A 26,971-nucleotide genomic window follows, 5' to 3' on the forward strand; every position below is an offset into this window, starting at 1 on the left:
GAGTTCTGTGGGAATGAAATTTAAGTGTGTGAGGTAATGGCGAAAGAAACATAAAATTAGATTAGGCTGAATTTATTGAAATGGACCCATTAAACAGAGATTCTAGGTTTGATGTAGTAGCTCACAGTGTTACAAAAGTTACTAATAGTTTGTTTTGATGGTTGACTGAAGCATGGATCAAAAAATAATCTATTGTTAATGAACTGAAAATGCCTGACATCCCTTAGTTTACTGTTTTTTTAAAAAAAATTTAAAAAATAAATGACAGCAGAATGAATTACAAGTCATATTACACAAATAGAGCACATTTTTTCATATCTCTGGTTGTATATAAAGTATGTTCACACCAATTTGTGTCTTTATACATGTATTTTGGATAATAATGTCCATCCCATTCCACCTTCCTTGCTTACCCCTTACTCCCTCCCTTCCTCTCCAACCCCTTTGTCCTATCTAGAGTTCATCTTTTCCTCCCATGCTCCTCCTCCCTACCCCATTATGAGTCATTCAACTTATATGTCTCACATGCACAAGGCCCTGGGTTCAATCCTCAGCACAATAAATAAATAAATAAATCCCTTGGTTTACTGTTGATGAATAAATTTCAAGGCTCAGAATGAATGGAATGCTGTAGTGGATATGTCATGTATAACCTTCTCCTTCATACTGGAAGGGTTCAGAATATTTCCCTTCACCAAAAGTATAAGAAACAAAATTGTGAGGGGAGGACAAGCATTCTTGAAGAGCTCTGACATTGCTGTTCTTTGCATTCCAAGTCTTACTGTGAGAGCTGCTGTCAATCACTTGGGAGATTAAAATGTGATAGGAATAATTTGGTCCCAGAGAGGAAGAAAGTGGCAGCACTTAAACACCAAAGACAAGGTTGTCATAGTTACCATAATGCCCAGCAAAGGGGAAGAAATGAACAAAATGTTCTGACTCATGTAGATCTCTGGCATTAATTCATTAGTCATGGTGTTACTAGAAGTCAAATAAATGAGAAACCCACCAAATTCTTACTTGACTTATAGAAGCAGAAAAATTCCAGTGCAAATGTACAAAATGCCTCTTTAGACCATAATAGCAGAGAATCATGGCCCCCCAACCACTTTCCATATTGAATTAGTTTACAGATCCAGAACCCCTTTAATGAAGGGAAGGTCAGATCCCCTTGAGGAAGGACCCTGGTAAGATACCAAAAAGCTCTACTGTTAATCTTTCTTCTATCCTTCCACAAAGGGACTTAAGGCCTTTTACCAGGGTAACTATGTATTGGCGGAAAAGGCAATGATTGGACCTTATGGGGATGGCTAGACACAGACTCTGAATTGACATTGATTCAAGGAGTTCAGGTGATCAACGCAGTTTTGGCCAAGGTCTGACTCACAGTGGATCAAGTGGGGCCCTCAAACTCATTCTGATTATTTCCCCAGTCCTGGAATGTACAATAAGGATAGATACACTTCACAGTTGGCAAAACTCCGACATTGTTTCTCTAACCTATAGAGTGAGGGCTATTATGGTGGGAGAGGCCAAATGGAAAGAAGGGCACATCTTCTTTACCTGGGAAAATAGTAATTCAAAATCAATATTACATGCCTGGAGGGATTGCAGAGATTACTGCCACCATCAAGGAGTTGAAGGATGTAGGGATGGTGATTCTCATTACATTCCCATTTTGATTCCTACTTGGCCTATGCAGAAGATGGATGGGTCTTAGAGAATGATAGTTGATTATTGTAAACTTAATCAGGTGGGGACTCCAAATGTAGCTGCTGTGCCAGAAATGGTTTCTTTGCTTGAGCAGATTAACACATCTCTTGGTATGTGATATGCAGCTATTGATTTGGCAAATGCTTTTTTCTCCATCCCTGTTCATAAGGACCACAAGAAACATTTCATCTGGCAAGGCCAGAAATATACTTTCACTGTCTTTCCTCAGGAGTATGTCAACTCTCCAGCCCCATGTCACAGCTTAGTTCACAAGAGATTTAGATTGCTTTTCTCTTCCACAAGGTATTACACTTGTCTATTATATTGAAGATTTTATGTTGACTGGACCAACTGACTGGACCATTCTGGACTTGCTAGTAGAGCATTTTTATATCAAGGGATGGGAAATAAGTCCTAACAAAATTCAAGGACCTTCAACTTCAGTAAGTTTCTAGTAGTACAGTGGCATGGGGCCTGTTGAAATAGTGAAATATTAAGGTGGGAAAGGCCAAATGGAAAGAAGGTATCAAATAAGTTGTCGCATTTGGCCTATCCTACAAATAAGAAATAAGCACAATGCCTTGTGGACCTATTTGAATTTTGGAGGCAGCATTGGTGTGTGTTACTTCAGTCCATCTACTGCATGATTAGAAAAGCTCCTTGTTTTCAGTGGGGTCCAGAACAGAAGGAGGCTCTGCAACAGAACCAGGCTTCTATTCAGGATGCTCTGCCCCTAAGCCATATGACCTGCCAGATCCAATGATACTTGAGGTGTTGGTGGTAGATAGGCATGTTGTCTGGAGCCTTTGACTGCCCCCCTCTGGGTGAATCACAGAGGAGGACATTATGATTTGGGAATAAGACCACACCATCACCTTCAGACTACTATCCCTTTGAGAAACAGCTCTTGGCCTGCTACTCAGCCTTAGTGGAAAATGAATGCTTAACCATGGGCCACCAAATTACCATGCAACCTCAACCTTCATCATGAACTGGGTGTTAACTGGCTCATCAAGCCATAAAGTTGGATGTACACAGCAGCACACTATTATCAAATGGAAGTAGTACATACACGATTTGGCCCAGGGGGACCCAAAGGCACAGTAGGTTGCATGAAGAAGTAGCCCGAATGCCCATGGTTTGTACTCTTGCTGCAATACCTTCTTTCCCTCAGCATGAATCTATAACTTCATGGGGTATACCTTATGCTCAATTAACAGAGGAAGAGAAGACTAGGCTCTGGTTTATACATGGTTCTGCATGATACATGGGTGCCACCCAGAAGTGGACAGCTACAGAAATAATGCTCCTTTCTAGAAAAACACTGAAGGACAGATGGGAATGAAAATCTTCACAATGGAAAGAAATTTGGGCGGTGCATCTTGTTTTGCATTTTGCCTAGAGGGAAAAATGGCCAGATGTGCAACTGTATACTGATACATAGGCTGTGGTCAATGGTTTGACTTGCTGGTAAGTGACCTGGAAAGAATATAATTGGAAAATTAGTGATAAGAACATTTGGAGAAGAGGTATATGGATAGCCCTCTCTGAAGGATGTGAAGATATTTGTGTCTCATGTAAATGCTCATCCAAAGGTGACCTCAGCAATTAATAATCATTATTAATTTAATAATCAAGTAGGCATTTAATAATCAAGTAGATAGGATGACCTGATCTGTGGATAGCAGTCAGCCTCTTTACCCAGCCACTTCGGTCATCACCCAATGGGCTCATAAACAAGTGGTCATGATGGCAGGAATGGTGGTTATGCATGGGCTCAGCAACACTAACTTACACTAACCAAGGCTGATCTAGCTATAGCCCTGCTTACCAGTAGCAGAGACAAACCCTAAGTGCCTGATATGGCATCATTCCCTGGGAAGATCAGCCAACAAACTTGTAGCAAGTTGATTATATTGGACCAGTGGTTTGTCCTTACTGGAAGAGGCAGTGGTTTGTCCTTACTGGAATAAGGACACATTTTATGGGTACAGATTTGCCTTCCCTGCACATAGTTCTTCAGCCAAAACCACCATATGTGAACTTAAAGAATACCTTTTCCATTTTTTTCAGTCAACTTTTTTTCTGCTTTGCTAAAAGGTCTGACAAGAACAACTTTAGAGAAGGAAAAGTTTACTTGAGGGCTCACAGTTTCAGAGGTTTCAGTCCATAGACATCTGGCTCAATTCCTTGGGGCTCAAGATGAGGCTGAATATCATGGCAGAAGAGTGTGGTGGAGGGAAGCAGCTCACATTATGATCAGATAGGAGAGAGAGAGAGAGAGAGAGAGAGAGAGAGAGAGAGAGAGAGAGAGAGAGAGTCCACTCATTAGATACAAAATATACACCCCAAAGGCATGCCCCTGATGCTCACCACCTCTAGATATTTACATTCAGTTAACACTCAGTTAATCCCTATAAAAGGATTAATTCACTGATTTAGTTAAAGCTCTCCAAACCCAATTTCTCCTCTGAACCTTCTTGCATTGTCTCACATGTGAGATTTTGGGTGACACTTCACACCCAAATCATGATATTCTGCCCCTGGTTCCCAAAAGCTCACAACCATCTCACAATGTGAAATACATTTTGTCTATTTCCAAGGGTTCCCATAGTTTCAACAGTTCCAAGATTGCCCAAACTTTCAAGTCCAAAGTCTTCTTAGGGACTCAGGGTAAGCTTGCATTGTGAGCTGCTATAGAAATCAAAAGCTATTTACAAGTACATGTAGAGAATCAGACTGACTGCTTGCAGTCCTTGGTCGAGCTTGCCTGCAAACAGGATTTTCTGCCAAGTGGGCTGGAAGGACTTTGAGAAAAGAACATTACTTGCAAACAAGAATGTTTATCTGTTCTTGAGAAGGAACAGAGCTCAGAATGCTCCAGCCCAAGAGTAGATTAAGACATCGTCAGTAAGTTACTTCTGATTAGTAAGTTACTTCTGCACATAAGGTTTTGCAAGCTTATAGACCTCAGTCATTGCTGTTGGAATGTTGCCTTCTTTGTTCGTAATACTATATAAAAGACTGTTGTATTCAATAAAGGGAGCTTCTTCTTCTTCTTCTTCTTCCTTGCTCATGCTGATCTGCGTTTGAGTTCTTTGCATCAATTGGCGGAGTCCGCAGGATTCAGCACTGAAAGGGTAAGCACCCCGGGTTGAGAAAACGAAAGGGGGACTTCCAGGATTAACATGGGAAACTCCCAATCCTTAAAGAAACAACATGTAGAGTTACTACAAGGATTATTACATTCCATAGATGTAAAAACATCTCATAAGAGAGTTAAGGAGTTATTTAAAATTATAGAATGTCATTGTTACTGGTTCCAGTATCAAACCAAGTCCAGTTAAATTTAGGGGAATGGAAACTCATTCAGAAAGAGCTCCGTAAACAGCATCAGGCAGGAAATGTTATCTCCTTAAAGATATGAACACTATGTAGCGCTATTACTCAAGCATTACAATTATTAGAGAGTAATAGTGAAAAGGGTTCTCATCATGAAGGCAAAGTTGATACGTCAAAATCTGATATTAAAATTAATGAAATGGAGCCCAAGGAAGATATTTGTGATACTGTAGGTGATTTTCCTAAATCATATTTGGACGATGAAAGGGATTTAGAAAGTTCAGATAGGGACTCTAGTATGAAAGAAATAATGGAGGCCTTTGTGGAACAAATGAAATTTAAAAAGCGAAGGTCCTCTCTTAAACCTACTGCTTCTTCTTATGCTTCCTTTTTTCCAATTACAAAGTCTAAAGTTGTTGTGGGTAGAGAACAACAGCACTTTTCATTTCCTCTTACTATGATACATGATGATGATGATCTTCCAGCTCCCCCTGGTGGTTTTATTAATCCACCACATTTGTTTCCTAATACTAAACAACAAAACCCTCATAATCCCCAAATGATTGATGTTCAGTATACTGCAGTGGAATACAAGTTTATAAAGGATTTAAAAGCTGCAGTCTCTCAATATGGCCCTCAGTCTCCCTTTGTGCTAGGTATGTTAGAAAATTTAGGAACTTCTAAATTACTTATTCCCTTAGACTGGGAGGCATTAGCCAAAACAGTTTTGGAAGGATCTCAGTGGTTACAATTGAGAAGTTGGTGGGAAGATGAGGCACGGAAACAAGCTCGAGAGAATGAGACTCAAAATCCCCCTGGACCTATGGAGGATAAGTTAATGGGGGAGGGTAATTACTGTGCCTTAAGAGAACAGGCTCAAGATACAGATCAAGATCTTCAACAAGTTCGACAGGTTTTCTTTTTTTTTGTTGTTTGTTTGTTTGTTTTAATTTAATTTAATTAATTAATATTTATTTATTTTATTGGTTGTTCAAAACCTTACAAAGCTCGGTTTTCTTAAGAGCTTGGAGATGTGTGATACCCACTGGTCAAGCACAACCTTCCTTTACTAAAACCATACAAGGGGCTACTGAATCTTATACTGATTTTCTTGTGAGACTGCGTACTGCTGTAATGAGGGCAGTGGGTCAAGATCAAATAGCAAATGTATTATTGGAAACATTAGCATTTGAAAATGCAAACCCTGAATGTAAACGTATTTTGGGGCCATTAAAAGGACAAAATGCCTCATTGGATGAATATGTGAGAGCTTGTGCTGGAGTGAGAGGAATTGAACATCAAGCTTCCATATTTGCTGCAGCAATGGCTAGAGCCCTTAAACCTAATAAATCAGGAACTTGCTTTAATTGTGGAAAAGCAGGTCATTTTCGAAAAGTTTGTCGAAAAAAAGGTAACAATAGTAATTATAGTATATCTCCCAAGACAAAAAAGATACCTACTGAAGTTTGCCAACAATGTAAATGAGGCAAACGTTGGACAAATGAATGTCGTTCAAAGACAGATAAAGATGGAAACCCTTTACCTCAATTGGGAAACTACTCAATGGGCTGTCATCCTTGGGTCCCACAAACAAAACCCGGACCACCTCTCACTTGTTTCCCGAAACAATGACCCCTGAGTCGGGTCAAACAATCCCAGGATAATACTAAGTTAACTACTGATAATCTTTACACAGCTACCCAACAAAGTGCTGCTGCTGATTTACCTATTAGTGAAAATGTTTTAATGTCTCCTGGAGGTGGTATTTACAAAATAAAGATTGGTGGACCTCTTCCCTCTAATAGTTTTGGATTAATTGTCAGTCATAGTACTCTGCCTTAGGAGGCATCTATGTAATTCCTGGAATTGTTGATTCTGATTTTACAGGTGAAATTTTAATTATGGCATATTCTACCCAAACCCTTTCATTGATTAGTGGAGAACGAATCACCCAGATTTTGTTGTTACCATTTTTTTTTCAATTTCCTTCTAAAAATCAATCAAGAACTGGAGGATTTGGTAGCACAGGAAAATATATATTTTGGGAAACTTTAATTACTGATTGGAGACCCTCTTTAACTCTAAATATTCAAGGAAAATATTTTGAAGGATTTATTATATACTGGGGCTGATGTCTCAGTTATTTCCATAAAACAATGGCCACAAGAATGGCCTAAACAAAAATGCCAAATAACATTAGATGGATTAGGGGCAGTGGCAGATGTGTGGGTCAGTTCTGGCCCTCTATCATATCATACCTTAGAAAATATTAGGGTTCTAAAAACTTTTTACATAATTCATTTTCCAATTAATATTTGGGACCGAGATATTTTATCTCAACTTGGAGCACATATTCACATTCCTTCAAAAAACTTGTAGCCACTGTTCAGCCCCTTGAGCAATGCCATTAACATGGTTAACTGGTACTCCTAAATGGATTGAACAGTGGCCTTTAAATAAAGAAAAGCTCAAGGCATTAAAACAATTAGTTACTGAACAATTACAGGCTGGACATATTGAATATTCCACATCACCTTGGAACTCACCTGTATTTGTTGTTAAGAAGAAGTCTGGAAAATGGCGACTATTGACAGATTTAAGGGAAATTAATAAATGTATTAAACCTATGGAGGAATTATAATTAGGACTTCCCTCTCCTGCAATGATTCCAAATAAATTGTCAATTTTTGTTATTGATTTAAAAGATTGTTTTTTTACTATCCCTCGCCAACCTCAGGATAAGGAAAAATTTGCTTTTACAGTACCTGAATATAATCATCACTAACCTGTTTAACGTTATCAATGGACTGTGTTACCTCAAGGTATGATTAATAGTCCTACCTTATATCAGGAATTTTTTGCCCGAGCCTTAGAACCAGTTTGACAACAATTCCCTTATTACATTTTATATCATTATATGGATGGTCTTTTATTAGCATCCTCTACAAACAATGAACCTGATTGTTTTTATGAAGCAGTTCTAAAGGCTTTATTAAAATTTGGATTACAATTAGCTCCAGAAAAGGTACAAATTAATTTTCCTTATTCATATTTAGGATTTATATTAGATAAACAAAAAATTAAGCCTCAAAAGGTTCAAATAAGAAAGGAAAACTTAAAAACTCTTAATGATTTTCAAAAATTGCTAGGGGATATCAATTGGATTCGTTCATCTATAGGGATCCCTACTTTATCAGTTACAACATTTATTTGCTACTCTAGAAGGTGATACTAAATTATATAGTTCTAGAACCTTAACTAAACAAGCATTACAAGAATTAACCTTAGTTGAACAACGTTTAAATGAAGGATATTTATCTTATATAGATTTAGAAAAATCCATTCAACTAATTCTCTTTCATACTCCTCATTCCCCATCTGGAGTGCTAACTCAAAATGATCATATAATAGAATGGATTTTTTTTTTACCTAATAAGTATAATAAATGATTAACTACATATATAGATAAACTACCCTTTTTAATAATTAAAGGTAGATCTAGACTGTTACAATTGAGTGGTAGAGAGCCAAATCAAATTATTACTCAAATAACTCATCAACAAATTTCTTATAATCTACAATTAAATGAAAATTGGCAAATTGCTTTAGCTAGTTATTCTGGAGCTTTATCTACTCAATATCCTAAATCTAAAGTCTTTGAATTTTTTAGAAAATATTCTGATATTAGTAAACGCTATTTCTTAAATTCCTCTTTCTGGCATTACTGTTTTTACTGATGCAAACAAAACTTCAGCAGGATATTGGACTCCCATAACTTCTAAAGTGTATCCTCATGAGTTTTCCTCTTTTCAACCTGCTGAATTATGGGCTATTACTTTAGCTTTATTAGATTTTTCCAGTGTTCCTCTTAATATTGTTTCTGACTCTCAGTATGCAGTTTTGGTGTGCACACATCTACCTTCAGTTAGTCTTCCTATCAATCAAAAAACCATAATTGAGAAACTATTTGCATTTACACAAAGATTATTATTACAGAGAACTATTTCAGTATATTTTCCTTATATTAGGGCACACTCTACACTGCCAGGATCATTAGCTAAAGGAAATAAAAATATTGATCAACTATTGTTCCAAATAAGGCACATCAAGAACATGCTTTACATCGTACAAACACTAAAGAACTTTACAAAAAACACAAAATAACCCCAAAACAAGCACGTGACATTGTAGCTAACTGTTCATTATGTACGCCTTTTAATATCCCTTACTGTCCTCCTGGTGTTAATCAAAGGGGATTCCATCCTAATGCCCCTTGGCAATGGATGTTGTTATAATTCAGTCATTTGGATGACTAAGATATGTACATCATACCATTGATACTCATACTCATTTTCAATGGGCCACAGCATTTTCTTTGGAAAAAGCTGATGCAGTCATTTCTCATTTATTATCTTGTTTTGCTATCATGGGATTTCCCAGAAAACTTAAAACTGACAATGTACCTGCATGTATGTCACAAAAATTACATTCATTTTTACAGAAATATGACATTACAAATACATTTGGTATTCCATATAATAGTCAGGGTCAAGCTATTATAGAAAGGGCAAATCATACGTTCCAAGAATGAATATATATATATATATATATATATATATATATATATATATATATAAAATAAAAAGGGGAGAGATGGCTATGGCTTACACACCTCAAAATATACTTCATTAAACCTTACTAACTTTAAATTTTTAAAATCTTTGGTCAGCTTCTGAGGTTCCTGCAGCCCAGCAACATTTCTTGATATTTAAATCACAGCCATTATTTCAAAAGTCAGAAATACTTATATGGTATATGGATGAAAATAAAGAATAGATTTCTGGGTTGTTGGACCACATGGGAAGGGGGTTTGCTCTTATTTCTACAGATAAAACACCTTTTTTGGGTACCTTCAAGACATCAAATTGCAGAATGAGCAACCCGTTTGTCAGACAATTTCAGGAGCTGTCAATGCAGAGAAACTTTACGTTGGCAACGAGAACAGCAGACCCCCCAACATGGAGACAGATGAAAAGATTGACTCAAGAAGATGAAAAACCCCTTCAAAAGGCAAATCAGCCTTTAAATCCTGTTAATATTTTATTAGCTATGCTTGCAGTTATTGACTGCCAGGTAAGTTCAGTTTCTGCTCATTCTTTTGCTTATTGGGCCTATGTACCTAATCCTCCTTTGGTGTGGAGTGTTTTCTGGGGAGAACCTGAGGTTCATGTATGTACTAATAATACTAATTTCTTTCCCCCTCCTGAATGTGGGGGAATTGAAGATATACCATTCCATAAAAATCTGTATAATATTTCTAATATAACTATAGCTGTTGAAGGAGTTCCATTGTGTATAGGGGCTCATTCTTTCTGTTTACCTGTTATAGCACATAATGATTCTCATTCTTATAATACTTGGGGAATTAATTATCAAAGTTGTTCTGCTGTTTTTACTGTCATGATATCATCCCAAGAGTTTAATATCTCTAATATGTATGTTATTCAATCATTGTTAATGTCTGAAGAATGTTTTGTTAGAACTCATCTTCTTTTAAGTTCAGCTAAATATTTTGAAGCCTTATTAACTCATTTAGAGTGGGAAAAATGTCATGACCATCACCCTAAAACGGTAGTCAAAAATCAAAATATCACAATAGTAGATTGGAGTACTGATCATTCTGAATTTATAGAAAGTTGGTCAAATCGTACTTTAAGATGGCATCAACATAGTGGGATAATAAATGCTTGGGGTAATGAGACAATTAAAATGCAACATTATGCTTTGGTCCCTCCAATGTTACAGCACATAAAGTTTTCCAATGTTCAAGGGGAAATATGGAAATTATGGACAGTATCTGGGAAACTCACTGTTTGGACTAGGAATTTCATGTTAAATGTATCCCATTCCTCTCCTTTCAAAGTACATCTACATAATAATCTAACTTATTTTGCATCCACATGTGTAAAATTCCCTTATTCGCTAATGATTGGAAACTGGATATGGGATGAAACTTTCAGAACAATATCATGTGAAGACGGTAATCTTATTCAATGTGTAAATAGAACTAATTGGGATTTAATGGAATCTAATAATTATTCTTTAGTTATTGTTAAAGCTCACATGGAGTTGTGGATGCCTGTTAATTTGACTCTCCTTGGTCTGATTCTTTGCCTGTTACTCCTTTGTACAATGCTGTTCAAGTTTTATTACATTGCTTTCGATGATTGATAGGAATAGTTATAGCTTCAATCCTTGCAGTCGCTTCTGTTACTGCCACAGCTGCTATAGCTGGTGTTGCTTTATATCAAGGCATGCAAACTGAGGATTTCATGCGAACATGGCATCAGGATGCTCACTCGTTATGGCAACAACAAAAAGATTTAGACTCTCAATTAGCTACGGATGTGATAAATTTACAACATACTGTTTCCTGGCTTGGCGATCAAGTAACTATTTTGGCTACCAGAAGTGTTCTGAAGTGTGACTGGAAGTCTTCTCATATTTGTGTGACTCTTGTACCATATAATACCAGTGATTCATGGGAAACCATTAAAAGATGGTTAGTTGGACATCAACATTTAACTTTAGAAATTATGGATTTGGAAAAAACTATTATGAACACTTTTAGTTAGACATTACCTGATTTGACAGGATCTGACATTTTACAAGGATTGTCTTCAAGTATTGCTAAAAATTTGAATCTTTTAAGTCATTTCTCTACCTTGTTGTCAACTTCTTTTGGTAACACTGTAATAATTTTTATTTTCTGTTTTGTTTTATATATAGTCTTCCAAAGCTGGAAAAGGCAAAAGCAACTGAAACATGAAACCTCTCTAATTGCTTCTGCTTTGGTTCATTTACAAAAACAAAAGGAGGGAGATGTAGAGAATCAGACTGACTGCATGTGTGCTTGCAAACAAGACGCTTTGCAGTCTTTGGTGGAGTTTGCCTGCAAACAGGATGTTCTGCCAAGGATGTAGAGAATCAGGTAGGATGACTGCATGTGTGCTTGCAAACAAGATGCTTTGTGGTCCTTGGTGGAGCCTGCCTGCAAACAGGATTTTCTGCCAAGTGGGCTGGAAGGACTCTGAGAAAAGAACATTATTTGCAAACAAGAATGTTTATCTGTTCTTGAGAAGGAACAGAACTCAGAATGCTCCAGCCCAAGAGTAGATTAAGACATCATCAGTAAATTACTACTGATTAGTAAAGTTACTTCTGCACTTAATGTTTTGCAAGCTTATAGACCTAAGTCATTGCCGTTGGAATGCTGCCTTCTTTGTTAACAATACTATATAAAAGACTGCTGTATTCAATAAAGGGAGCTTCTTCTTCTTCTTCTTCCTTGCTCATGCTGACCTGCGTTTGAGTTCTTTGCGACAATTACCCAATATATAAAAGTTTAAATAAACATTTTCATAAACAAAAATAGAAGTATGGAAAGAAGGGATAGGACCAAAGCAAGACTGAAATCTAGCTAGGCAAACAAGTCCTGCAACATCACATTCAACATCTGTGACACATGGTATGGGGACAAATGCATGGAGTACTGTATGCATGGAATATTTTAAGGGAGTCTGAGTGGCAGGCCACTCCCCTCATGCTAGGTGTGTGAGTGGCAGGCCAGTTACCCTGTAGGCACAGCCCTGGGTGTGAGGCCATGTGTTGCAGTCCCTGCACTTGTTCCACAGCCCACTCCTCAATTGGTCACTGCAAGGACAGTTAGCAGAAATTGCACTGGCGGCTGTCTGTAATCTGCCTAGCTACTGCCTGAGTATATATACATGGCAACTGCGTAATAAACTGAGACCTTCTTCCTGCTTGGTTTCTGGAGGCCTTGATTAGTGACTCTGCAGCCACACTCTCCTTTATCCTGTTCTGTGAACCTCCTCGCTGGATGAGAGAGAGCCCACACAGCTGGTGCCCAAACAGGGACCTGAGGTAAGCCTATAAGACAGGGTGTGGCCCCTCACAGAGCACTGAGGAAGGTGAAATGGGGAACCTACCGAGTTCCACCAAAGACTCACAGCTGCAAGTACTGCACACTCTCTTAGATACTAGAGGTTTAACCCTGAATAATAGAGAATCCCAGAAGTTCTGGGATATAAACACTAACCCGTGGATCAATATTGATCCTAGGATATGGGACAAGATAATGGCAAATGCATGGCAAGCTGAAGTGAGATGGGGTATAATTTACCACTACATTTTTTTCCTATTGTGACAGCCATTTAGCAAAGTTTAGGGGGCCCTGAAACAACCCTTGTCATATAATGATGGCCCTGAGGGAAGATAAGTCTGTGAAAGACAGGCAAGGGGAAAAAAGCAGCGACAAAAATCTACTTCAAAGCAAGCAACCACAACAGGTGCAGGAAGGATAGAGGTGGGAAACAGTACTGCTAGCTTTCATGGTGCAGGAAGAGATGACCACAAATGGTGCAAGTGTGTTTTCTACTGACAGGCAAAGATTATATCCTTCACTGAGTCAATGGCAATTGCCTCCTTATGAGGCAATGCCAAAGCCATCAAGGGACTATGACAGCTTAGAAATGAGCAGGCTGCTGGACAGACCCAAGCCATGGTCTCCCAGAAACCCATTCCAGGAGGCCATAGATCATTTTGAAGATCTATGTAGGATAAGAGATGAAAAGTGAGGTAAGGGAGTACAAGCATTCCCAGTCAACACAACCCCCACATCACAGCACCCTGTTACTTGGTATCCACACACATTGGGCACCCTGAAGGAGTTAAAGAAGGCAGTAAAAGAGGATGGACCCCAGGGCCTGTTTGCAGAGCAAATATTCGAATCACTCAGTCTTGAACTGAATTGCCCTCAAGACTGGAAAGACTAGCCAGAGCTGCTCTTGAACCTGTAACATTTTTGAAGTGGAAGGCATTTTTCTATAATGAATGTGAATAGCAGAGGGAGGGTAACCACACCACAAATGTTAAACTCCCAGATGAATGCTTACAGGGAGAAGGAATCTACAGTTCCCCTGTAGTACAAGCCACATGTCCACCAAATTATTTTGGCCAGGTGCAGCTCTGTGCTCTGAGAGCCTGGAGGAAGTTTCCACCTGGGGGAGGTACAGTTTCTATACAGGGCTTAAGGCAGAAAGCCACTGAGGACTTGCCATAGTTTATTGACAGAGTAAACAAGGTGGTAGAAGAAAAGATGTCTCATAAAGGACCAAGGGCAGCCAACCATCCCTTTCCCTCCCTCCCCTCTGGCCTATTTAGAATTCATTTATTCCTCCCACACGGCCCCTTCCTACCCCAATATGAGTAAGCCTCCTTATATTAGAGAAAACATTCAGCATTTGTTTTTTGGGGGATTGGTTAACTTCAATTAGCATTATCTTATCCAACACCATCCATTTATCTGCAAATGCCATAATTTTATTTTCTTTTATTGCCGAGTAATATTCCATTGTATATATATATATATATATATATATATATATATATATATATATATATATATATACCAATTTTTTTTTATCCATTCATCCACAAAAGGGCATCTAGGTTGGCTCCACAGTTTAGCTATTGTGAATTGTGCTGCTATAAACATTGATGTGGATACAGACCAAGGAGAGGGATAGCTGGGTCAAATGGTGATTTCATTCCCAGATTTCCAAGGAACCTCCATACTGCTTTCCATATTGGCTGCACCAATTTGCAGTCCCATCAGCAATGTATGAGTGTACCTTTTCCCCCACATTCTCACCAACACTTATTGTTATTTGTCTTCATAATAGCTGCCATTCTAACTGGAGTGAGATAATATCTTAGAGTAGTTTTGATTTGCATTTCTCTAATTGCTGGAGATGATGAACATATTTTTCATTTATTTGATGATTGTATATCATCTTCTGAGAAGTGTCTGTTCTAGTCCTTGGCCCATTTGTTGATTTTTTGTGTGTGTGTGTGCTTGGTTTTTTTTGAGTTTTTTATATACCCTAGAGATTAGTGCTCTATCTGATGTGTGAGAGGTAAAAATTTGCTCCCAAGATGTAGGCACTCTATTCACCTCACAGATATTTTTTCTTTTGCTGAGAAGAAACTTTTTAGTTTGACTCTATCCAATTAATGATTCTTGGTTTTAATTCTTGTGTTATAGGAGTCTTATTAAGGAAGTCGTGGCCTAATCCCACATGATGAAGATTAGGGCCTCCTTTTTCTTCTATTAGATGCAGAGTCTCTGGTTTAATTCCTAAATCCTTGATTCACTTTGAGTTGAATTTTGTGCATGGTGAGAGATAGGGGTTTAATTTCATTTTGTTGCATATGGGTTTCCAGTTTTACCAGCACCAAATGTTGAAGAGGTTATCTTTTTTCCAATACATGTTTTTGGAACCTTTGTCTAATATAAGATAATTGTAATTTTGTGGATTTGTCTCTCTGTTCTCTATTCTGTAGCAGAATTCAGTTTTGGTGCCAATACCATGCTGTTTTTGTTACTATTGCTCTGTAGCATAGTTTAAGGTCTGGTATAATGATGCCACTGGCTTCACTCTTTCTGCTAAGAATTGCTTTAGCTATTCTGAGTCTCTTATTTTTCCAGATGAATTTCATGATTGCTTATATATATATATATATATATATATATATATATATATATATATATGGAGTACCCTTGGAATTTCGATTGGAATTGCATTAAATCTGTATAGTATGGTGATTTTGATAATATTAATTCTGTGTATCCAAGAGCAAGGTAGATCTTTCCATCTTCTAAGGTCTTCTTTGATTTATTTCTTTAGGGTTATGTAGTTTTCATTGTATAGATCTCTCACCTCTTTTATTAAATTGATTCCCAAGTATCTCATTTTTTTGAGGTTATTATAAATGGGGTAGTTTTCCTCATTTCCTTCTCAGAGGATTTGTCACTGATATACAGAAATGCCTTTGATTTATGGGTGTTGATTTTATGTCCTGCTACTTTGCTGAATTCATTTACCAGTTCTAGAAGTTTTCTGTTGGAGCTTTTGGGTCTACTAGGTATAAAATCATATAATCAGCTAATAATGGTAATTTAAGTTCTTCTTTTCCTATACATATCCCTTTGATTTCTTTCATCTGTCTAATTGCTCTGGTCAGTGTTTCAAGAACTATGTTGAATAGAAGTGGTGAAAAAGGGCATCCCTGTCTTGTTCCAGTTTTTGGAGGGAATGCCTTTAATTTTTCTCCATTTAGAATGATGTTGGCCTGAGGCTTAGAATAGATAGCTTTTGTGATGTTTAGAAATGTTCCTGTTATCCCTAGTTTTTCTAGTGTTTTGAACATGAATGGGTGCTGTATTTTATCAAATGCTTTTTTCTGCATCTATTGAGATGATAACATGATTCTTATCTTTGAGTATGTTGTTGTGATGAATTACATTTATTCATTTCCTTATGTTGAACCAACCTTATTTCCTTGGGATGAATCCCACTTGATCATGGTGCACAAACTTTTTGATACATTTTTGTATTTGATTTGCCAGGATTTTATTGAGAATTTTTGCATCTATGTTCATTAGAAATACTGGTCTGAAATTTTCTCTCTTTGATGTGTCTTTGCCTGATTTGGGGATCAGAGTGATATTGGCCTCATGGAATGAGTTTGGAAGTGCTGCCTGTTTTTCTATTTCCTGAAATAAATTGTAGAGCTTTGGAATTAGTTCTTCTTTAAAGGTCTTGTACAACTCGGCTGTGTATCCATCCAGTCCTGGGCTTTTCTTGGTTAGTAAGCTTCAGATGGCATGTTCTATTTTATCACTTGATATTGGTCTGTTTAAATTGAGTATATCTTCCTCATTCAATCTGGGCAAATCATATGACTTAAGAAATTTGTTGATGCCTTCAATATCTTCTATTTTATTGGAGTAGATGATTTCAAAAATAATTTCTAATTATCCTCTGTATTTCTGTAGTGTTTGTTATAATATTACCTTTTTCATTATGCATGCTGGGTAATTTGGATTCTCTTTCTCCTTCTCTTTATTAGCATAACTAAGGGTATGTCAATTTTATTTAATTTTTCAAAGAACTAACTTTTTGTTTTGTCAATGTTTTCAATTGTTTCTTGCTTTGATTTTATTAATTTCAGCTCTATTTTTAATTATTTCTTGCCTTCTACTGTTTTTGCTGCTGAGTTGTTCTTCTTTTTGTAAGGCTTTCAAATGTAGTGTGAGGTTATTTATTTGTTGACTTTTTTCTCCTTTTAAGTAATAAACTCCATGCAATGAATTTTCCTCTTATTACTGCTTTTATAATGTCCCAGAGATTTATATATGTTGTATCTATGTTCTCATTTACTCTAAGAATTTTTTAATCTCCTCCTTGATGTCTTCTGTGATCCATTGTTCATTCAGTAGCATATTGGTTAGTCTTAAGGTGATGAAGGAATTTTTATCTTTTATTTTGTTGTTGACTTCCAATTTCATTCCATTATGATCTGATAAAATGCATGGTAGTATGTTTACTTTTTTGTTTTTGCTAAGAAATGCTTTGTGGTATAGCATATGGTCTACTTTAGAGAAAAATCCATGTGCTGTTGAGAAGAAAGTGTATTTGCTTTGGAAGACCTATCCAGTGGTGAGAGAGGTGTGTTAAAGACACCCATGTTTATTGTGTTGTGTTCAATTTGGCTCTTGAAATTGAGAAGGGTTTGTTTGATGAACATAACTGCACCATTGTTTGGGGCATATATATTTATGATTGTTATGTCTTGTTGGTGTATAGTTCCCTTGAGCAGTATGTAATGTCCATCTTTATCCCTTTTGATTAACCATGGCTTGAAGTCTACTTTATTTGATATGAATATGGAAACCCATGCTTGATTTTGCAGCCCATGTGAGTGGTATGATCTTCCCCCTCCTTTCACCTTCAGTCTGTGTATGTTTTTTTCCTATCAAATGAGTCTCCTGGAGGCAGCATATTGTTGGGTCATTTTAAAAAATACAATCTGCTAGCCTATCTCTTTTGATTGGTGAGTTTAAGCCATTAACATTCAGGGTTAATATTGAGACATGGTTTGTATTTCCAGCCATATTTATTTATTTTTGTAATTTAACTTGACTTGGTTTTCCTCTTTGATTAGTTTTTCCTTTAGTGTACTGCCTCCTTCTGCTATTTTATTTGCTGTTTTTTTATTTCCTCTTCATGAAATATTTTGCCAAGAATGTTTTGTAGTGTCAGTCTTCTAGCTATAAATTCTTTTAACTTTTGTTTATCATGGAAGATTTTTATTTTTATCATCAAATCTAAACAAAAGTTAAAAGAATTTGCAGCCAGATAACCAGCATTGCAAAGCATCTTGAGCAAAACACTACATGAGGAAGAAATGAAAAACAATAACCAAAACCAACAGTGGGAAGTACCTCAGTAAAGCCAGAGGGCAGGGGGAAAGCTAATCATGGAGAAACAAACTAAATTAAAAAAAAGATAAATAATCAAATATGGCTGGAAGTACAAACCATATATCAATAGTAACTCTAAACGTTAATGGCTTAAAGTCTCCAATAAAGCGACATAGGCTGGTAACATGGATTACAAAAACAAATCCAACAATATGCTGCCTCCAGGAGACACATCTGATTGGAAAAGACATACACAGGCTGAAGGTGAAAGGTTGGGAAAAAATATACCATGCACACGGTCCTCGTAAGCAAGCAGGGGTGGCCATCCTCATATCAAATAAAATCGACTTCAAGGCTAAGTTAATCAAAAGGGATAAAGAAGGACATTATATACCATTAAAAGGAACCATTCACCAACAAGACATAACAATTATCAATATTTATGCACCAAATAAGGGTGCTGCAACGTTCATAAAACAAACTCTCCTCAAGTTCAAGAATCAAATAGACCACAACACAATAATTATGGGTGACTTTAACACACTTCTCTCACCATTGGACAGATCCTCCAAACAAAAGTTGAATAAAGAAACTATAGAACTCAATATCACAATCAATAACCTAGACTTAACTGACATATATAGAATATATCAACCATCGTCAAGTGGATATACTTTTTTCTCAGTAGCACATGGATCCTTCTCAAAAATAGACCATATATTATGCCATAGGGCAACCCTCAGTAAATAAAAAGGGGTGGAGATAATACCATGCATTTTATCTGATCATAATGGAATGAAACTGGAAATCAATGATAAAAGAAGAAAGGAAAAATGCTACATCACATGGAAAATGAACAATGTATTACTGAATGATCAATGGGTTACAGAAGACATAAAGGAGGAAATCAAAAAATTCTTAGAGATAAATGAAAATACAGACACAACATATCGGAATCTATGGGACACAATGAAAGCAGTTTTAAGAGGGAAATTCATCGCCTGGAGGTCATTCCTCAAAACAAAACAAAAACAAAAACAAAAAACCCAACAAATAAATGAGCTCACACTTCATCTCAAAGCCCTAGAAAAGGAAGAGCAAAACAACAGCAAATGTAGCAGAAGGCAAGAAATAATTCAAATCAGAGCGGAAATCAACGAAATTGAAACAAAAGAAACTATTGAAAAAAGTGACAAAACTAAAAGTTGGTTCTTCGAAAAAATAAATAAGATCGACAGACCCTTAGCCATGCTAACAAAGAGAAGAAGAGAGAGAACTCAAATTACTAACATACGGGATGAAAAAAGCAATATCACAACAGATGCTATGGAAATACAGAAGACGATTAGAAATTATTTTGAAAACCTATATTCCAATAAAATAGAAGATAGTGAAGACATCGATAAATTTCTTAAGTCATATGATTTTCCCAGACTGAGTCAGGAGGATACACACAATTTGAACAGACCAATATCAATGGATGAAATAGAAGAAGCAATCAAAAGACTACCAACCAAGAAAAGTCCAGGACTGGATGGGTATACAGCGGAATTTTACAAAACCTTTAAAGAAGAATTAATACCAATACTTTTCAAGTTATTTCAGGAAATAGAAAAAGAGGGAGCTCTTCCAAATTCATTCTATGAGGCCAACATCACCCTGATTCCAAAACCAGACAAAGACACCTCAAAGAAAGAAAACTACAGACCAATATCTCTAATGAACCTAGATGCAAAAATCCTCAATAAAATTCTGGTGAATCGGATACAAAAACACATCAAAAAAATTGTGCACCATGATCAAGTAGGATTAATCCCTGGGATGCAAGGATGGTTCAATATACGGAAATCAATAAATGTTATTCACCACATCAATAGACTCAAAGATAAGAACCATATGATCATCTCGATAGACGCAGAAAAAGCATTCGACAAAGTACAGCATCCCTTTATGTTCAAAATATTAGAAAAACTAGGGATAACAGGAACTTACCTCAAAATTGTAAAAGCTATCTATGCTAAGCCTCAGGCTAGCATCATTCTGAATGAAGAAAAATTGAAGGCATTCCCTCTAAAATCTGGAACAAGACAAGGATGCCCTCTATCACCACTTCTATTCAATATAGTTCTCGAAACACTGGCCAGAGCAATTAGAGAGACAAAAGAAATTAAAGGAATAAAAATAGGAAAAGAAGAACTTAATTATCACTATTTGTGGAAGATATGATTCTATACCTAGAAGACCCAAAAGGGTCTACAAAGAAACTACTAGAACTAATAAATGAATTCAACAAAGTGGCAGGATATAAAATCAACACGTATAAATCAAAGGCATTTTTGTATATCAGCGACAAAACTTCTGAAACGAAAATGAGGAAAAACACCCCATTCACAATATCCTCAAAAAAAAAATAAAATACTTGGGAATCAAACTAACAAAAGAGGTGAAAGATTTATACAATGAAAACTACAGAACCCTAAAGAGAGAAATAGAAGATCTTAGAAGATGGAAAAATATACCCTGTTCATGGATAGGCAGAACTAACATCATCAAAATGGCGATATTACCAAAGTTCTCTATAGGTTTAATGCAATGCCAATCAAAATCCCAACGGCATTTCTTGTAGAAATAGAGAAAGCAATCATGAAATTCATATGGAAAAACAAAAGACCCAGAATAGCAAAAGCAACTCTAAGCAGGAAGTGTGAATCAGGCGGTATAGCTATACCAGACTTCAAACTATACTACAGAGCAATAGTAACAAAAACAGCATGGTACTGGTACTAAAACAGGCAGGTGGACCAATGGTACAGAATAGAGGACACAGAGACTAATCCACAAAGTTACAACTATCTTATATTTGATAAAGGGGCTAAAAGCATGCAATGGAGGAAGGATAGCATCTTCAACAAATGGTGCTGGGAAAACGGGAAAGCCACATGCAACAAAATGAAACTGAATCCCCTTCTCTCGCCATACACAAAAGTTAACTCAAAATGGATCAAGGAGCTTGATATCAAATCAGAGACTCTGCGTCTGATAGAAGAAAAATTTGGCTCCGATCTACATATTGTGGGGTCGGGCTCCAAATTCCTTAATAGGACACCCATAGCACAAGAGTTAATAACAAGAATCAACAAATGGGACTTACTTAAACTAAAAAGTTTTTTATCAGCATGAGAAACAATAAGAGAGGTAAATAGGGAGCCTACATCCTGGGAACAAATTTTTACTCCTCACACTTCAGATAGAGCCCTAATATCCAGAGTATACAAAGAACTCAAAAAATTAAACAATAAGATAACAAATAACCCAATAAAAAAATGGGCCAAGGACCTGAACAGACACTTCTCAGAGGAGGACATACAATCAATCAATATGTACATGAAAAATGCTCACCATCTCTAGCAGTCAGAGAAATGCAAATCAAAACCACCCTAAGATACCATCTCACTCCAGTAAGATTGGCAGCCATTATGAAGTCAAACAACAATAAGTACTGGTGAGGATGTGGAGAAAAGTGTACTCTTATACATTGCTGGTGGGACTGCAAATTGGTGCGGCCAATTTGGAAAGCAGTATGGAGAATCCTGGGAAAGCTGGGAATGGAACCACCATTTGACCCAGCTATTGCCCTTCTTGGAGTATTCCCTGAAGACCTTAAAAGAGCATACTATAGGGATACTGCCACATCAATGTTCATAGCAGCACAAAACACAATAGCTAGACTGTGGAACCAACCCAGATGCCCTTCAATAGATGAATGGATAAAAAAAATGTGGCATTTATACACAATGGAGTATTACTCTGCACTAAAAAGTGACAAAATCATGGAATTTGCAAGGAAATGGATGGCACTAGAGCAGATTATGCTAAGTGAAGCTAGCCAATCCCTAAAAAACAAATGCCAAATGTCATCTTTGATATAAGGAGAGCAACTAAGAACAGAATAGGGAGGAGGAGCATGAGAAGAAGATCACCATTAAACAGGGTCGAGAGGGGGGAGGGAAAGAGAGAGAGAAGGGAAATTGCATGGTAAAGGAAGGAGACCCTCATTGTTATACAAAATTACATATAAGAGAAAGTGAGGGGAAAGGGGAAAAAAACAAGAGAGAGAGAAATGAATTACATTAGATGGGGTAGAGAGAGAAGATGGGAGGAGATGGGAGGGGAGGGGAGGGGGGATAGTAGAGGATAGGAAGGGCAGCAGAATACAACAGACACTAGTATGGCAATATGTAAAAAAGTGAATGTGGAACCGATGTGAATCTGCAATATGTATACGGGGTAAAAATGGGAGTTCATAATCTGCTTGAATCAAATGTATGAAATATGATATGTCAAGAGCTTTGTAATGTTTTGAACAACTAATAATAAAAAAATATTAAACAAGCAAAAAAAATTAAGCTTAATTTTGCTGAATATGAGAATTTGGGTTGGCACCATTATCTTTCAGATCTTGATATCTATTGTTCCAGGATCTTCTAGCTTTCAGCGTGAGTCTCCTGGAGGCAGCAGGAGACCCAACAATATGCTGCCTCCAGGATACTCATCTGTGTTGAAAAATCTTCCCTTATCCTAATTGATTTTTTTCTATATGAAATCTGATTTCTTTCTCTCATGGCTTTTAAAATTCTCTCCTTATTCTGTATGTTGGGCATTTTCATTATAATGTGCCTTGGTGTGGGTCTGTTGTAATTTTGTACATTCGGCATCCTGTAGGCTTCTTGAATTTGGATTTCCAATTCATTTTTTATGTTTGGAAAGTTTTCTGATATTACTTCATTAAATAGATTCTTTATTCCTTTGGTTTAGACCTGTATGCCTTCCTCTATCCCAATAACTCTTAAATTTAGTCTTTTTATGCTATCCCATAATATTTGAGTACTCTGCTCATGATTTATTTTTCACATTTTCACTGTGTGGTCTATGTTCTTTTCAAGATGATTTATTTGATCTTCATTGTCTGATGTCCTATCTTCTAAGTAGTCTGCTTTGTTGGTGATGCTTTCATTTGAGTTTTAAGTTGGTTTATTATTTCTTTCATTTCAAGCATTTGTGATTGTTTTTTTTGTAGAACCTCTATCTCTCTGTTGAGGTGATCTTGTTGAAGTGATCTTTCACTGCCTGTATTTGTTCTCTATGTCTTATTTGAGATCCCAAAACATTTTAACCATGTGTTTCCTGAAGTGTTTCCTGTATTTTTTCTGTTGTAGCTGTCAATGATTCTAATGATGTTGTGTCTTGATTTGTTTGGGGCACTTTCTTCCCTTGTCTTTTCATGTTGCTTGTGTGTTTTCCTTTTCAGCTCTGTAGTTTGGGGGGTGTTATTGATTTTACCCTGTAGATTTGCAGTGCTCTTGTAGGGTTCCAAAATCCCTCCTTTGAGGGGAAGGACCATGATAGCAAATCCTAATATCAACAATAAATCACCTATGATCAAATTGTTGTTATTGAACATTTACAGTTTAGTCTCAATGTACAGAAATGTCGGATTCAATTATTATTTAAAATATAATCAGTAGTTCCATAAAAAGCTTTATAGTTTCCAATGGTGGACAATGAACTGGTTGTGGGGCATAGGGTGATATGCTGAGGGGGAAAATGTAAGGGTATAGAGTTAATATACCTTAGGAAATGTGAAAGAGAAATCTAATGAAAAGAGTAGCAAGAGAAAAGATAGGAAGTAATTGGGATAGACAAATATGTGGGATGATTGTAGAGTACATAAAGCAAACCCACATATGTATTTAGAAAAATACAGGATGTTAAAATAGTAAAATTTGCAGGGCAAAATAAAAATGAAAGAAGAAATAAGAGGGTAAAAAAGGCATGCATAACACCTCTATATTATATTATTCAGATGACTCAGTTCTCAAAATCCTATTTCATGCAAAGTTCTTGGTTTCACATATATTGGGAATTTGAGGGCTGAAGGATATAGGGGTAGAAAAGGAGGAGAAAAAAATACTCAAAAGAAGAAACCAGGGTTGTTTCTAGCTTTAGAGATTGTATCTTTTCTGTTTCTCTTCTCATTCAATAGGTTGGGTTGTCTGTTTTAAGCTGGTTTTAGGGTGGTGTAGGTAACCAGGCTGGGAAGACCTTTCCTAGTGAAGGGCATGTGGAAGCTGGGAGTGCCACCCACCAGTCCCTGCAGGGAGACTGCACCTCACGGGTCTCTTCTTGGGACTGCTCATATGACTTGAGCGCTCAGTATTATTTCCCTCTCTTGCCTGGAGATCTACCAGCTCCTGGTCTCTCTGTTAGATTCCAAACTTTAGTCCCATCCCTTCTCACTTAGAAGTTCCCATCTGTGGGACCTCACACACCCAGGATCACACCAGGTGGGTGGCGCCGTGGTCAAACTGCACACCTGCCCAACGGGGAGCTGTTTTTGTGTTGAGTGGTCACTGTTCCAAGTTATCACTGCTGAGGAGGGGAGGGAAGTTGGGTACCTGGTACCTGGCCAGATGAAGATACAATCTGAGAGCTGCTCTCACCAAATATGGTGAGAAAGGTTATCCAAGATGGAGGAGGTCTGCTTCCTGTGCTGGGGTGTTTGGTGAGGTGGGTGGATAATACAAAACCAAACCAAAATATACACTACAAAAAACTCAAACCCTCAAAAGACAAGGCTAGGAAAGAAGAATTATATTGAAAATGCTAAAAATAAGAGGAAAAGAAACAAGTGCACTATATATGAACGTATTAGCACAGCCAGATTTCACACATGTGCTTGCATGCATGCTCTCTCTCACATACTCATACATGGAAAGAATAAAAATTAAAAAAATTAAAAATATTTATGAAGTACAAATGAACAATCTTCATTGGGGTGGCCAAAATAGTTGACCATATTGGGTGATCACTGTTTATGTTCAACAATCATTCTTTTCTATTCTTGAGTTATGTACTAATATATAGAGAAAGGGTGGGTGTGTAAACACCTTCGTTTTTGTGTTGCTCTCTGAGCTGCCTTGTGGAGTGGCCCAAGATTGAAGCTGTTTGATATGACTCAACGTCCCTTCCCACCAGTATATGGTGAAATGGGTTAGGAAGTACTGCTGGTTGGCTTTTTGTCCATTCAGGCCATGTTGGTGTTTTCCCATGGTACAGCTTCTGTAGAGTTTTGTGAAGAAAATGAGTTTCCAGCAGGTGGGGCTAAGGTCTAATCAGAACTCAGGAGCTTTGGGGGTGGTGTCTCTTTTGGGAAAATTTGATCAACCAACCTCTAGAGCTTTACAGTAGCGAATCTCTGATACAGGTCTGGTTCTCAGGAGCCTCCCAAGATATTCATTCATGGGGGGTTGGAAAGTCAGTGCTCTCCTCACAGATGCCCATAAGCATAGCCTTCTCAGGTTTGGTCCCTGAGTGTATTAACCCCCATATTCTCAGACTTGCTTCACATGAGCTGCCAAACACAAAGGAGAAGTGAGTCAGGTTCCCTTTCACCCTTATGACTTCAATCCCCCTAGGTATAGTCTACTCTGCACCTGTTTCACTCACATTGCACCAGGTACATCCTAAGGTCACATGATAGGTACCTGTAAGAATATTGTGGCAGTGTTTTTTTCTTATCTCTCAGATCCCAGTCACTGCTATAGCATGATCACCCAAGATGGCCCCACTGCAGCTGTCCATGGCTAGTTGAGATACAGAGCACTTTTCAAGGACCAGAGCACAGTGCAGCCCCAGGATCAGCTAAAATCAGGCAATGTTTATGCATTGAATTTTTCTGTACCAAAACTGTGTTCTTCCCTCTGTCTCTGGTGCATCCCTACCAGGGGCACAGTGTGGCATCTGGGTCAGCTTCAATGTATTCATTCCTCTATGTTTATAGTACCCAAATATCTGAGTCTCTAAGCCATTTTGAGTGTCCAATATTGAATTTTAGTGAAATCTCTGTTTCATCCACCTTCCTGGGAAACTATACACCTGCAGCTCTGATCCAGAGCCATGATGTAGCTTGGAATAAATCTTTCCTCTATTCTTCCATTGTCTGTCTCCAAATATTTATTATTTATTTATCTTTTTCCAAATACTATTTCATCATATTGTATTAGTCTTTTGCATTTTTCTATTATTCATGTTTTTATGTGTGTGTGTGTTTGTGTGTGTGTGTGCGCATAAATAAGCTTGAAAAATATGGTATATCCTTGTAATTTTACTTTCACATTAATGGATTCCTTCTACACTTGTTTATTATTGAGTTTTAATGTGTCTTAAATGTGGAGATCAAGTATACATAAGTTCAAGTTGATTTGTTCTTACAATTGTCAGTTTGCTAATACCTTGGTTCTGACCCCTCTTTTCTCCATATATTTACTTTATTCCCTCACTAAAAGCCTAATTTTTATGTTCTTACTTTGTCCCTTTATTTTATTACTTTCAGTTAACCTTTTATGCCTGTTACTTGATAGTCGACATTTGCTCCCTACATCTTATCTCTCCTCTGGTCACTTGTAAAAAATATTTCAAAATTTCTCCTATCTTCCTTATTTTCCCATTACTTAAGAAACTATAATTCCACAGAAAAACAGAATTATATAGGTTATTCAATCCATACCC

The sequence above is a fragment of the Callospermophilus lateralis genome, chromosome 1 (genome assembly GCF_048772815.1).
Source record: "Callospermophilus lateralis isolate mCalLat2 chromosome 1, mCalLat2.hap1, whole genome shotgun sequence".
Lineage (NCBI taxonomy): Eukaryota > Metazoa > Chordata > Mammalia > Rodentia > Sciuridae > Callospermophilus > Callospermophilus lateralis.